The following is a 16,000-nucleotide window of genomic DNA, read 5'->3' as shown; positions in this document are numbered from 1 at the left end:
TGCCATCCCTCTTATGTCATTGGGAGATGGAGTGAAGGCAGATGTGTGTCAAGCACCTTTACTCAATCCTTCTCAACAGATGGGATTTTCCAGTGACCACACATTTCAATTCAATTTCCTGTAACAGCACGTCTGCACGGCCTCCGCGACTGCCGTGAACACAAATTCAGGTGGAGGAGCAGCATCTCATATTCCACCTGGGTAGTCTGCAACCTGATGGCATGGATTTCAATTTCTCTAATTTCTGATGATCATTCCCTTTCCCCCCCACCTCTTTCTTTACTCATTCACCATTGTGGTTACCCTCTCACCCCTTCTCTCCCCCTCCAATACCCTTATGACCTGTTCATTACCTCCCTCTAGTACCCCACCTCCTTCCCATTATTCTATGATCCACAGTTGTCTCTGTTTGTTTACTACTACTTCAGCCCTTTACCTCTTCCATCTATCACCTCCCAACTTCTCACATCATAACCACTCCCTTACCCAACCACCTTTCCCCTCACCTGGTCTCACCTATCATCTGCCTGCATGTCCTCCTTCCCCTCTCCTCACCTTCTTATTCTGGCATCTACCCCTTTATTTCCAGTCGCAATGAAGAGTCTCTGCCCAAACGTTAATTTCCCTTTATTTACCCGGCTTTGCTACCTTTAGAGATATATAGCTTTGCACTCTAAGAAACTTGTATTTCTTGCACTTCTATATATTCTATTCCCCATTTTTCTTTTTTTTGTAATTTTTTTATTGAAGTTCATCATCAAACAAACATTTCCATAAGATGTATTTCAGACATTGTACATATATATCATATAATCATATATATTCGGATTCAGATTCAGTTTATTGTCATTTAGAAACCACAAATGCAATGCAGTTAAAAAATGAGACAACGTTCCCCCAGAATGATATCACAAAAGCATATGACAAAACAGACTACACCAGAAAATCCACGTAACGTTTGGCAATCCCCAATCCAGAGTCTGGAGAGGCTGCTGCATATTAATAACGCGCTACCGTCTAGCGTGTTCCCCGGAAGGAGCTCCAAATCCACCAGACAAAAACAAGACCAAAAACTAAAGCTACAAGACCTGCACAAAACCACATAATTACAACATATAGTTACAACAGTGCAAACAATAGCATAATTGATAAAAAACGGACTGTGGGCACAGTAAAAATAGTCCAAGATGTTAAAGGACTGTAAGTTCAAAAGAAATCACCACAGTTTCCACAAGTCCCCAGGGTCCCGATAGACTTGCCATCCCACGCCGGCGGCAGAAGGGAGTAACCCCGCTATGGACTTCCAAGGCGTCGCCCGACTCAGCCTCGCAGACGCAGCACACACCGAAAGCGACCTGAGTCTGTCGAACCTCCGAGCCAACGACCATCCCCTCCGGCACAGCTTCTCCGAGCACCTTCCTCTGCCGAGCGTATTAAGACGGCCCCGCCAACGGTCATCGGCAACGCGACCCCGAGGACTGGGGGCCTGTTATTCCCAGCAGAGTCCCAGACCTCACAGTAGCAGCAGCAACGAAGAAGGTCTTCCTGGAATTTCCCGATGTTTCTCCGTGCTTCCACTTCCGTTTTCAATCGATTATAATTGCGCACGGCACCCCACTTCACAAATAACAGATAATCAGTTCCGGAGTGGCCGCTGCAAGCTGCGTCGCACCGCCATCTTGGATCTAAATCACAAATATATCACAAATCTCCACAAAGTATTTATCTGAGGTATACACTTACAGAAAAGAGTGGAAAGGAAAAAACAAACAAAAGGAAAGAACTATGTGCAAGTAGAGAGTGATCTTTTTTTTACAACAGATTCATTGATTTGTGAGAAAATCAGGCCTATGAGGCATTATGTAGTTAAGCCATTTTCCCCAGTATGAATCAAATTGTTCCAGCTTATGATTAACAGATGCTGTTATCTTCTCCATTTTGTAAATGTATTCCCCATTTTCCAATTCCCTTCGCACATTTACTCTCGCCTACTCATTGCATTACCTTGCATTTGTCGAAGCTATATTCTATTTAATGCTTGGATTCATCTGACTATCAATTCTTGCTGTGGAGGAACAGTACAGAGGAAGGCCATTTAACCTTTTAAATCTGTGCAGGTCCTCTGCATGGATAAAGTAGCTAGATGCACTCCCTGCCCCTTTCTTTCCACATTCTGATCCAGTTTGTCTCAAAAAGCTATGGATTGAATCAGCCTCTATCACCCTGTCAGATATGTTGTAAATGCTTAATACTTCTGAGAAATATTTTCAAATTTTCCAACGGAAACAATTGCTTTATTCTTTGAGACTTTGTTTGCTTTAAATACTTCTGAGAAATATTTTCAAATTTTCCAACGGAAACGATTGCTTTATTCTTTGAGACTTTGTTTGCTTTAAATACTTCTATCTGAACCTTCTCTAAATCTTCTCTATTTTCAGGAGAGCAATTCCTGCTTTTTCCAGACTTCGCATTTGAATAAAGTTTCTTGTCCCCACAAATATCTTCCAAACCACTCTCCCCCCCCCCACCATGGCATTTCCATTTCTCCTTACAGCTCATGCATAACTGATGTTCTATGTCCATCGCAAACACGAGGAAATCTGCAGATGCTGGAAATTCAAGCAACACACACAAAATGCTGGTAGAACACAGCAGTCAGGATGAAGGGTCTCGGCCCAAAATGTTGATTGTGCTTCTTCCTATAGATGCTGCCTGGCCTGCTGCGTTCTACCAGCATTTTGTGTGTGTTTCTGTGTCCAACAGTAACTTCCTTGTTTTTATTTATTATTCCTCTGTTTGTGAAACCCAGGGCCATTTCTGCCTTTACAACTGCTTTCTCAATTTGTTCTGCCACATTCAAAATCTTCCAATGTGTAAGTCTCTTGTTAGCATTAAACTCATGTCTCATAGCCACTACTCCTCTACTGTCAAAATGAATCCAGACTCAGGTTGGAGGAACAACACTTAAAATACCGGCTGGGTAGCCTCCAACCTGATGGCATGAACATTGACTTCTCTAAGTTCTGTTAATGCCCCTCCTCCCCTTCTTACCCCATCCCTGACATATTTAGTTGTTTGCCTGTTCTCCATCTCCCTCTGGTGCTCCCGCCCCCTCCTTTCTTTCTCCTGATGCCTCCCATCCCATGATCCTTTCCCTTCTCCAGCTCTGTATCACTTTCGCCAATCACCTTTCCAGCTCTTAGCTTCATCCCACCCCCTCCGGTCTTCTCCTATCATTTCACATTTCCCCCTCCCCCCACTACTTTCAAATCTCTTACTATCTTTCCTTTCGGTTAGGCCTGACGAAGGGTCTTGGCCCGAAACGTCGACAGTGCTTCTCCCTATTGATGTTGCCTAGCCTGCTGTGTTCCACCAGCATTTTGTGTGTGTTGTTGCCAGGCTTTTTAACTTGTCTTTCAAACATTTCTGATCTGTGAATCGGTGTTGTACAAGTTCGGCCCTGGGGGCTATGTTTTAATGGATGTTACCTCATAATAAGAAGACAATGGCTTGCTATTGCACCCATTTCTGTCAATACAGGGTGCAATTGCATGCACAGTGCCACACTTGTGGGGCATACGGTAGCTACAGTTCTCAATAAAACCATCATTTGCTGTCAGTTGTTGCAATTTGTGAAATAAAGGAGGGATACAAAAATCTTGGCTTCAGTGTTAGAGTACAATAGTGAATCTTAGGAAGTAACATAAGTAGTGAAATAAATGCTGTACAAATATATAAATTGAGATTAAGAGCTTTCAAATATTAAAGTGCATCAAATGAGGTAACTAGTTAAGAACTGTTACAGCCCCATTATTGAGGATAGAGCTAAATGTTGAGTCGTAATAAGAGACTACAAAGAAACACAACTAGCCTAAAAAATGTTGAACAAGGATGAAAATTGAACGCAAAACTGAATTTAAGCATAATCCCTAACACCAGATCTATTAAATCAGAAGGGTCGATAAAATTATTCCCAGCCTGTGTATAGCATCACTTTATGGCCAGACTTGAAACCAAGTTAAAATGGCAGGCCAGGGATGTTACCTTTTGGTTCAGTTAGCAGTTTACCCAAGGTACTTGTTTTTGAAAAGCTATTTGCTCAAGAATCCATTCTAACACTTCTGTACATTGATACCATAAGGTTAAATCTGCCATGAATCACTGCAGTCAGGACTTTAGGAAAAAATATCTTTACCCAATGAAAGAAAGGAATGTGCAACTTTCTATAAAAGGGAGACATTGAAGCAAATAGTACAGGTGCATTTCAAGGGAGACGAGAATCTTATATTAAAGGAAACAAAATACAGGGTGACGGTGAAAATACTTCAATGAGGAATGTTGTGAAGAGGCTTGGAGCAAAAATCTGGTTTTGACTGTTGGGCTAAATATCTTGCTTCTGTGCAGCATATCACATGGTTTCTCAGAATAAGTATCGGGTTTATTGTCATGGGCATGTCATGAAATTCATTCTTGCAGAAGCAGTGCAATGCAATACATATTATAGAGAAAAATATTACAGGAAACATATATACACAATTAAATTATAGTTCAAAAAAGTAGTGAGATAGTGTTCATGGGTTCAATATCCATTCAGAAATTTGATGGCAGAGAGGAAGTGGCTGCTCCTGAATTATTGACTGTGTGCCTTCAGGCTCCTATATCTCCTCCCTGATGGTAGCAATGAAGACAAGCCATGATCTGGATGATGGTGGTCCTTAATGATGGATGCCGCCTTTTTGAGGCATTGTTGCTTGAAAATGTCCTAGATGCTACAGAGGCTAGTGCCCATGATGGAGCTGACTAAGTTTACAACTCTCTGCAGCTTATTTCAATCCTATGCAGTAGCACCACCCCTCCCCCCACCCCCACCCCATACCAGATGCTGATGCAGCCAGTTACAGTGCTCACCATGGTACATCTATAGAAATTTGCAAGGTCTTTTGTGACATAACAAATCTTCTCAAACTCCTAATGAAATATAACCAGTGTCATACCTTCTTTGCAACTGCATTGAATTGTTGGGCCCAGGATAGATCCTCGGAGATGTGTCAATTCAGGAACTTGAAATTGCTCACTCTCTCCACTTCTGATCCCTCTTTGAGCATTGGTGTGTGTTCTCTAGTTGTACCTTTCGGAAGTCCACCATCAGTTTTTTGATCTTACTGATGTCTTACTGACTGTTTAATAGCAGCATGCCTGGGCATTAGAAATACTTTGGTGTTATTCCAATTCCTGGGCATACTGCTATTCTTCAAACCATAATTCCTCATCTTACTGGTTTCAATTTTCCTGATGCCATTTCATTCAATGGAATGTGCATTTGTTGAAAATTCTGGAACATTTAAATATAAGGTACTTTTTAATCTATCATATGATTTTGAATCCAGTTTTCCACTCTTCCTCCACCAGTTACACATAAGGAGCTGCCTTCATTTAGGACTGTGGTTCTAGAGTGGTCACTCTACCTCAGCAGGTCTTGTAAAATTAGATTTCTAGTTAATCCTGTCTCATTATACCTCACCTAATCAAAAGTAACCTGTTCCTTTGAGGTGTGCATTCTAGGAGACTTGTTGGAGAGGTACTTCTGTAAGTTTCTGAAGATATAGCTGGCTGAAAAGTTGACTTCATTCTACTCCTACCTACCTAATTTATGGCCATCTTTGAGATTACAGAGAGAGAATGATGGATTGACTTTCCAAACCTATTGTGGTTTGTGCCTATGAGAGCTTACATACATACACAAATCAAAAGCTGTGGATGAACTAAGAGGTTTATAGTCTGCTGAGGGCAGATCTGTGGCATTCACATCCAGCGACCCAGGTCTGTACAAGAAAACCAGTTACGACTTGCAGAGGGTTATTTCAAAAGCTAAGGAACAATTCCAAGTGAGGTTAGAGGCAACATCAGATGCACGTCAACTCTGAAAGGGTTTGCAGGTAATTACTTCCTACAAATTGAAACCCAATATCATGAATGGGAGTCATGCTTCCCTATCAGACAAGCTCAACACATTTTATGCTCACTTTGAAAGGGAGGATAAAACTACATCTCTGCCGCACCCAGTGACCATGATCCCTGTCTCGGAGGCTGACAGCAGGCTGTCTTTCAAGAGGGTGAATCTTTGCAAGGTGACAGGCCCCAATGGAGTACCTGGTAAGGCTCTGAAAACCTGTCCCAACTAACTGGCGGGGGTGTTCAAAGACATTTTCAATCTCTCCTTGTTGCAGTCGGAAGTTCCCACCTGCTTCAAAAGGGCGACAATTATACCAGTGACAAAGAAGAGCAGGGCAGGCTGCCTTAATGACTATCATCCAGTATCACTCGCATCTATGGTGATGAAGTGCTTTGAGAGGTTGGTTATGGTTAGAATTAACTCCTGACTCTGCAAGGACCTGGACCCACTGCAACTTCCCTATCACCACAATTAATGCAATCTCATTGGCTTTTCAGATGGCCTTGGATCACTTGAACAATACAAATACCTATGTCAGGATGCTGTTTATTGACTACGGCTCAGCATTTAACACAATCATTCCTACAACTCTGATCGAAAAGCTCCGGAACCTGAGCCTCTGTATCTCCCTCTGCAAATATCATTTCCACCTCGCTGACAATCAACATTGGCACATTTCAGTGATGTGTTCTTAGCCCACTGCTCTAATCTCTGTACACCCATGACTGTGTGGCTAGGCACAGCTCAGATGCCATCTATAAATTTGCTGATGATACAACAGCTGTTGGCAGAATTTCAGATGGTGATGAAAGGGCATACAGGAGCGAGATGTACCAGCTGATTGAGTGGTGTTGCAGCAATAAGCTTACACTCAATGTAAGTAAGACCAGGGAACTGATTATGGATTTTATAAAGAGTAAGACAAGGGGAACACAGACCAGTCCTCATAGAGGGACCAAAAGTGGAAAGAGTGAGCAATTTTGAGCAACTGGGTGTCAATATCTCTGAGGATCTAATCTGGACCCAACATATTGATGCAGCTACAAAGAAGGCACGACAGTGGCTATATTTCAAAAAGACTTTGAGGAGATTTGGTATGATGCCATCTAAAGTACACACAAATTTCTACAGATGTACCATGGAGAGCATTGTAATTAGCTGCATCACCATCTGGTATTGGGGGGGGGGGGGGATGCTCTACTGCACAGGATTGAAGTAAGCTGCAGAGAGTTGTAGATATAGTCAGCTTCATCTTGGGCACTAGCCTCCATCGTATCCAGGTTATCTTCAAGGAGTGATGCCTCAAAAAGGCAGTGTCCATAATTAAGGACCCCCATTACCCAGCACATGCCCTCTTCTAGTTGTTACCATCAGGAAAGCTGTACAGAAGCCTGAAGGCACATACTGTATGATCCAGGAACAACAACTTCCCCTCTGTCATTCAAGTTCAGAATGGACATTGAACCCATGAATGCTACTTTTTTTATTTCTATTTTTGCACTACTTATTTAACTATTTATATATTATTAAATATATGTACTGTAATTCACAAGTTAATATTATAATGTATTGAATTGTACTACTGTTGCAAAGTTAACAAATTTCACAATGTTTCACAGTATTTCACAATACTCTTAGAAAGTGGACTCCTGAAGCTGAACAGGCCCTGAGAGACTGCTTCGGTACTACTAACTGGGATGTACTACAAGGGGGGCTCTGTGGGGGCGTTGGGAAGGTCACTGAATGCACAACGGACTATATTAACTTTTGTGTGGATGCCGTTGTTCGTGTTAGAACTGTTCGCTGCTATCCCAATAATAAGCCCTGGATCACTAGTCACATCAAAGGCCTCCTAAACCAGAAGAAGAGGGCCTTTAAAGATGGTGATCGGTTGGAGCTTAAAAGAGTTCAGAAGGAACTCAGAGTACAGATCAAGGGGGCAAAGGAGCAGTATAGGAGGAAGTTAGAACAAAAGCATGAAGGAGGTGTGGGATGGGATGAAGATCATCACCGGATGTGGTGCAAAGCGGGGGGCAAACATAAGTGGAGATGTGGAGAAAGCGAACCAGCTGAATAACTTCTTCAATAGGTTCGATAGCACAATCTCATCCTCACCGCAGAGCTCCACACCAGGCTTGTCTTTCTACTCGTCCTCCCTCTTACTTCCCTCACAGGAAAATAGCCACTCACAGGAGACCTTGCCCACGCCCAGGATTACGGCTGCACAGGTGAAAGGTCAACTGAGGAAGATCTGTACCAGCAAGGCGGCTGGACCGGATGGAGTATCGCTACGATTACTGAGGGCCTGTGCGACTGAGCTGGGAGAACCCCTACCGCGCATCTTCAACATGAGCCTGGAGCAGAGAAGAGTACCCAGACAGTGGAAAACATCCTGTGTTGTCCCGGTACCGAAGAAACCACAACCAAAGGAGTTGAATGACTTCAGACCTGTTGCCTTGACGTCGCACGTGATGAAGACCATGGAGCGGCTGATTATACAGAATCTGAGGCCACAAACCAGGCACGCCCGGGATCCTCTTCAGTTTGCGTATAAGGAGAAGGTGGGAGTGGAGGATGCTATCACGTATTTGCTGCACAAATCCCTCTCTCACCTGGATGGGGTCAGTGGTGCTGTGAGGATTACATTCCTGGACTTCTCTAGTGCCTTTAACACCATCCAGCCCAAGATCTTAAGGCACAAACTAATGGAGATGGGAGTAGACTCTCACATGGTGGATTGAATAGTGGACTACTTGACAGATAGACCTCAGTATGTGCGATTGGGAGACTGTAGGTCTGATACAGTGGTCAGCAGCACAGGAGCGCCGCAGGGGACCGTGCTCTCTCCGGTCCTGTTCACCCTGTACACATCAGACTTCCAATATAACTCGGAGTCCTGCCATGTGCAGAAGATCGCTGATGACACGGCCATAGTGGGGTGTGTCAGGAATGGACAGGAGGAAGAGTATAGGAAACCGATACAGGACTTTGTGATATGGTGCAACTCAAACTACTGCGTCTGAATATCACCAAGACCAAGGAGATGGTGGTGGACTTTAGGAGATCTAGGCCTCATAAGGAGCCAGTGATCATTAATGGAGAATGTGTGGAGCAGGTTAAGACCTACAAGTATCTGGGAGTGCAGTTAGACGAGAAGCTAGACTGGACTGCCAACACAGATGCCTTGTGCAGGAAGGCACAGAGTCGAATGTACTTCCTTAGAAGGTTGGCGTCATTCAATGTTTGTAGTGAGATGCTGAAGATGTTCTATAGGTCAGTTGTGGAGAGCGCCCTCTTCTTTGTGGTGGCGTGTTGGGGAGGCAGCATTAAGAAGAGGGACGCCTCACGTCTTAATAAGCTGGTAAGGAAGGCGGGCTCTGTCGTGGGCACAGAACTGGAGAGTATGACATCGGTAGCAGAGCGAAGTGCGCTGAGTAGGCTACGGTCAATCATGCAAAACCTTGAACATCCACTGCATAGCACCATCCAGAGACAGAGAAGCAGCTTCAGCGGCAGGTTGCTATCAATGCAATGCTCCTCAGATAGGATGAAGAGATCATTACTCCCCAATGCCATTCGGCTTTACAATTCAACCGCCAGGGGAAAGATATGTTAAAGTGAGTAAAAAACCTTCCTCTAATATCCCCCTTGAAATTCCCTCCCCTTGCCTTAAAGCCATGTCCTCTTGTACTGAGCAGTGGTGCCCTGGGGAAGAGGCGCTGGTTATCCACTCTATTCCTCTTAATATCTTGTACACCTCTATCATGTCTCCTCTCATCCTCCTCCTTTCCAAAGAGTAAAGCCCTAGCTCCCTTAATCTCTGATCATAATCCATACTCTCTAAACCATGCAACATCCTGGTAAATCTCCTCTGTACCCTTTCCAATGCTTCCACATCTATCCTGTAGTCAGGCATCCAGAACTGGACACAGTACTCCAAGTGTGGCCTAACCAGAGTTCTATAGAGCTGCATCATTACATCGCAACTCTTAAACTCTGTCCCTCGACTTATGAAAGCTAACACCCCATAAGCTTTCTTAACTACCCTATCTACCTGTGAGGCAACTTTCAGGGATCTGTGGACACGTACCCCCAGATCCCTCTGCTCCTCCACACTACCAAGTATCCTGCCATTTACTTTGGAGTTTGTCCTTCCAAAGTGTACCACCTCACACTTCTTCGGGTTGAACTCCATCTGCCACTTTTCAGCCTACTTCTGCATCCTATCAATGTCTCTCTGCAATCTTCGACAATCCTCTACACTATCTACAACACCACCAACCTTTGTGTTGTCTGCAAACTTGCCAACCCACCCTTCTACCTCCACATCGAGGTCGTTAATAAAAATCACAAAAAGTAGAGGTCCCAGAACAGATCCTTGTGGGACACCACTAGTCACAACCCTCCAATCTGAATGTACTCCCTCCACCACACCCTCTGCCTTCTGCAGGCAAGCCAATTCTGAATCCACCTGGCCAAACTCCCCTGGATCCCATGCCTTCTGACTTTCTGAATAAGCCTACCATGTGGAACCTTGTCAAATGCCTTACTAAAATCCATGTAGATCACATCCACTGCACTACCCTCATCTATATGCCTGGTCACCTCCTCAAAGAACTCTATCAGGCTTGTTAGACATGATCTGCCCTTCACAAAGCCATGCTGACTGTCCCTGATCAGACCATGATTCTCTAAATGCCCATAGATCCTATCTCTAAGAATCTTTTCCAACAGCTTTCCCATCACTGATGTAAGGCTCACTGGTCTATAATTATGCGGACTATCCCTGCTACCTTTTTTGAACAAGGAGACAATATTTGCCTCCCTCCAATCCTCCGGTACCATTCCCGTGGACAACGAGGACATAAAGATATTAGCCAGAGGCTCAGCAATCTCTTCTCTCGCCTCATGGAGCAGCCTAGGGAATATTCCGTCAGACCCCAGGGACTTATCCGTCCTAATGTATTTTAACAACTCCAACACCTCCTCTCCCTTAATATCAACATGCTCCAGAACATCAACCTCACTCATATTGTCCTCGCTGTCATCAAATTCACTCTCATTGGTGAATAACGAAGAGAAGTATTCATTGAGGACCTTGCTCACTTCCACAGCCTCCAGGCACATCTTCCCACCTTTATCTCTAATTAGTCCTACCTTCACTCCTGTCATCCTTTTGTTCTTCACATAATTGAAGAATGCCTTGGAGTTTTATGGGAAATAAAAAGAGAAAGAAAGGTAGGGCTGGGGGGAGATTATAGTGAGGGGGGGGGGAAGAGAGAGAAAGAGAACCAGACTAAAATTATAGATAGGGATGGGGTAAGGGGGGGCGGGGTATCAACAGAGGTCTGTCCACAGACCACTCCCATATGTCTGTCCATGGCCTCCTCTACCGTCAAGATGAGGCCACACGCGGGTCGATGGCGCAATACCTTATCTCCTGCCTAGGTAGCCTCCTACCTGCCGGCATGAACATTCAACTCACAGACCTCCGTTGATACCCCTGCCCCCCCCTTACCCCATCCCTATCTATAATTTTAGTCTGGTTCTCTTTCTCTCTCTTCCCCCCCTCACTATAATCTCCCCCCAGCCCTACCTTTCTTTCTCTTTTTATTTCCCATAATTCTCCACCTTCCCCCTAGCCCATTTCCCTTCAGCCTATCACTTCCCAGCTCTCTACTTCATCCCTCCCCCCACTTTTTATCCCCCCTCGACCATCCCATGTTACTTCCCTCCTGATGAAGGGTTTCAGCCTGAAACGTCGTCACTACCTCCTCCCAGAGATGCTGTCTGGCCTGCTGAGTTCTGCCAGCATTTTGTGTTTTTAAACATTCCTACACTGTTTGAAAGGCTCTGTGTTTTTATGTTTTATATTCTGTGTTTTATATATAGTAATAGCGTCCTTAAAGATGGATGCTGCCTTTTTGAGGCATCACTCCTTGAAGCTGTCCTGGATGCTGCTCTGCTTCAGAGCACCTGGACAACAGTAAAACATCCTTTGGGGTTCAATACCATTCTTCAGTATAAATTACCAAGCTTCTAAACATGGGCCTCTGCCTCTCTCTGCAACTGGATCCTCCACTTTCTCTTCGGGAAACAGAATCAATGCTGATCGTTAATAATATCTTCTCCTCACTGACAATCAACACAGGTTCAACTCAAGGATGTGTGCTTAGCCCACTGCTCTACTCCCTCTGCATGTGACTGCATGGCTAAACAGTCCTCAAACACCATCGATAAACTCACAGAAGACACCACTCTTGTAAAATCACGGATGGCCACAAGAAGGCATACAGGAGTGAGATACTGTGTATCGAGAGGTTGACTGGTATTGCAACAACAACTTCACCCTCAACTTCAGCAAGAACAAGGAATTGATTGTGGGCTTCCAGAAGGGGAAGTTGGGAGAACACACGCCAATCTTCGTTGAAGAGTCAGCAATGGAAAGGGTGATTACCTTTCCACCATTAAGCACATCTTCAAGAAGCAATGCCTCAAAAAGATGTCATCATTCAGTAAGGACTCTCACCATCTGGGACATGTCCTCTTCTCATTACTACCATTGTTGAGCAGGTACAGATGACTGAAGATCAATGCTCAACAATTCAGCAAAGGCTACGTCCCCTCTGCCATCAGATTCTTAACTGTCCATGAATCTATGAAAACAACCTTGTTAATCTTTTATTTGCACTATTGATTTTATAGTAATTTTACATCCTTAAACAGTATTGCTGCAAAACAACAAATTTCATATCAGTGATAATAAACCTGATACTATAGATCTATTTTGATTGTGAGTAAAATTCAAATATTATTTATCATAAAACCTTGTAAATATTCTGCTAGTAGTAATGATTTGGATATTTTATCAATAAGTATTTCTTACTTGTATTAAACATACAGAAAAAAAAGGTCATATCTTTTTTAACATTCTTGTGCGATCTGCTGTCATACCATAGCACTTCACATAGCGAAATAGCTCTTAGTGTTGCAAAGTCAATACTCACCAGTCTGTAAGCTTATATCTTCAATTTTGTCCTTAAGGACTGTTCAATTTAATGATTTCAGAAATATGGCAAATATTTTCTTTTCAGCAACTTAAATGTAAGAGGTTCAAGGGACAATAAATTTAAGTAGTCAACAGTCAACAGAATCTCTGCAATTCTAGCTCCCACCATGACAATCTGAAGACCTATTTTTTGAGTGGAAACCTATCCGGATCCTATCCACCACTACACTCCACACAGATGAATGTGCTGTTACAATTAACAGCATCTCCTTTGATTCAGTTTACTTTATCCAAACTAAAACATGTTGCTATGAACAGCTCCTTGTTACACCTGTCTTTTCCTGGAATACAAGGAACAGCTTATTTCTGTCTGACTCTCACTTTTTTAAATAATAATTGTGGACTATTGTTTTTGTTTCCTGTCTACTGAAAAAAAGGCTTTAGAACAAACTTTCAACTGACATTTTATAAACCTACCAATTCCTACAGCTACCTTGATGATACCTCTTCCTACCCTGTCTCTTGTAAAAATGCTATTCCCTTTTCTCAGTTCCTTCGTCACTGCCGCATCTGTTCCCAGGATGAAGCTTTCCTGTCCAGGTCATTAGAGACGTCTTTCTTCATAGAATGAGGTTTTCCTTTGTCCACTATTGATGCTGCTCTCACCTGCAGCTCCTCCATTTTCCAGACATCCACGCTCACCCCATCTTCCCACCGCCTTAACAGTGATATAGTTCCTTCCTCTTGTTCTTACCTATCACACCATGAGACTCAGCATCCAACACATCATCCTCCACATCTTCTACCATCTCCAGAGGGATCCTACCACCAAACACAACTTTACCTCCCCCAGCTCTCTGCTTTCTGCAGAGATCATTCTTTATGTGATTCACTTGTCTGTTTGTCCATCCCCATTGATCTCACTCCTATCACTTAACCCTGCAAGGGGCCCAAAGTGCTACATCTGCCTATTCACCTCCTCCCTCATCTCCATTCAGGGCCTGAAAAAGTCCTTCCGGATGAGGTAGCGCTTCACCTGCAAATCTGCTGTGTTCATCTATTGTATCCAATACCCCTAATGTGAACTTTTCTGCATTTGTACATCTAACTGTGTCTTAAGTATATTTAATGAGGTAGTCTCTATTGTTTCCCTGCACAGGGAATTCCACAAATTGACTATTCTCTGTGAAAAGCAGTTTCTCCTCATTTCCTTCCTAAATATATTCCCCCAAACCTTCAGGCTGCTTCCCTAGATCTAATCTCACATACCAGTGGAAGCAGCTTTGCTGCCTCTATCTTATCTATCCATTTTGTAATTTTATGTTTCTATAGGAGTCCAGCTCATTCCTCTAAATTCCAGTGAGTTTAGTCCCAGGTGACTCAAAGTCTCAAACCCCTCATCTCCAGAATCAACCTAGTGAACCTCCTCTTCACCACTTCCAAAGCCAGTATATCGTTCCTCAAGTAAGAACTGCAAGCAGTAATCCAGGAATGGGCTCACCAGTCCCTGTATAGTTGCAGCATAACCTCCCTGCTCTTAAATTCAGTTACTCTATCAATGAAGACCAACATTCAATTTGCCTTTTTGATAACCTGTCGCACCTGCAAACCAACCTTTCCTGAATCAGGCACAAGCATTCCCAAGTCCCTCTGTACAATAATATGCACTCTCTTTCACCATTTAAGTAATAATCTCATCTTCTGTTTTCCTTCCAAAGTGCATAACCTCACATTTATCAATGCTGTACCCCACCTGCCAGACACTTGCCCACTTACTTAACCTATCTATATCTCTCTGCAGGCTCTCCGCATCCTTTGCACAATTTGTTTTTCCACTTAATTTAGTGTCATCAGCAAGTTTAGATGTGCTGCACTTGGTTCTCTCTTCCAAATCATTAATGTACATTGTGAACAACTGTGGGCTCATCACCAACACCTGTGGCACTCAATTCACCACTGATCATGAACCAGAGAAACACCCATTTATCACAACTCTTTGCCTTCTATTGATTAATTAATCCCCCATCCATGCTAATGCAATACCCCCAACTCCATGCATACTTATGGATAAGTCTTTATGTGGCACCTTATCAAGTACCTCCTGGAAATCCAAGAATACAACACCCACCTGTTTACCTCAATCCACCATTAACTGAGGGGTCCATGAACCCCAGGCTGGGAATCCCTGCTCTAGATGGGCAGATATGGGTAACTGACACCATGCACAGCCTCTCTATATGCTATTACATTTTGAAGGTTAAGAGTTCAATGACAGTCACCTAGCCACTTAATCTCACATTCCACCCCATTACTGATGTTTCCTTTTGTTCTTACTTACTGTGCTTTTTATGTTCTTTGCTTAAAATATTGTATCTCTGGCATTTTTCAGTTCTGATGAAAAGTAATTGGCATTAAACTCATTTGACTTTTCACTCCACAAATGTTGTCCATCTCCACTTTTTTATAGGCATCTGTTAGTCTCAAGAGACCATGGATTTGTGCCTTGGAAAGTTTCCAGGGTGCAGGCCTGGGCAGGGTTGTATGGGAGACCGGCAGTTGCCCATGCTGCAGATCTCCCATCTCCATGCCACCGCTGTTGTCCAAGGGAAGGGTAAGGGCCGATACAGCTTGGTACCAGTGTCGTCGCAGAGCAATGTGTGGTTAAGTGCCTTGCTCAAGGAGACAACATGCTGCCTTAGCTGAGGCTCGAACTAGCGACCTTCAGATCACCAGACCAACGCCTTAACCACTTGGCCACGTGCCAACACATTATTATTTTAGCTTTACACATCTGGATATATAAGACCATAAAATCATAAAATATAGGAACAGAATTAGGCTATTAGGCCCATCAAGTCTGCTCTGCCATCTCATTATAGCTGATCCAATTTTCCTCTTGGGCCCAATCTCCTGCCTTCTCCTTGAATCCCTTTGTGCCCCGACCAATCAAGAACCTATCAACTTCTGCCTTATATATACACAAAGACTTAGTCTCCACAGCTGCCCATGGCAAAGAATTATACAGATTCAACACTCTC

The sequence above is a fragment of the Hemitrygon akajei genome, chromosome 8, assembly GCF_048418815.1.
Source record: "Hemitrygon akajei chromosome 8, sHemAka1.3, whole genome shotgun sequence".
Taxonomy (NCBI): Eukaryota; Metazoa; Chordata; class Chondrichthyes; order Myliobatiformes; family Dasyatidae; genus Hemitrygon; species Hemitrygon akajei.
This window is presented reverse-complemented; position numbering follows the sequence as displayed.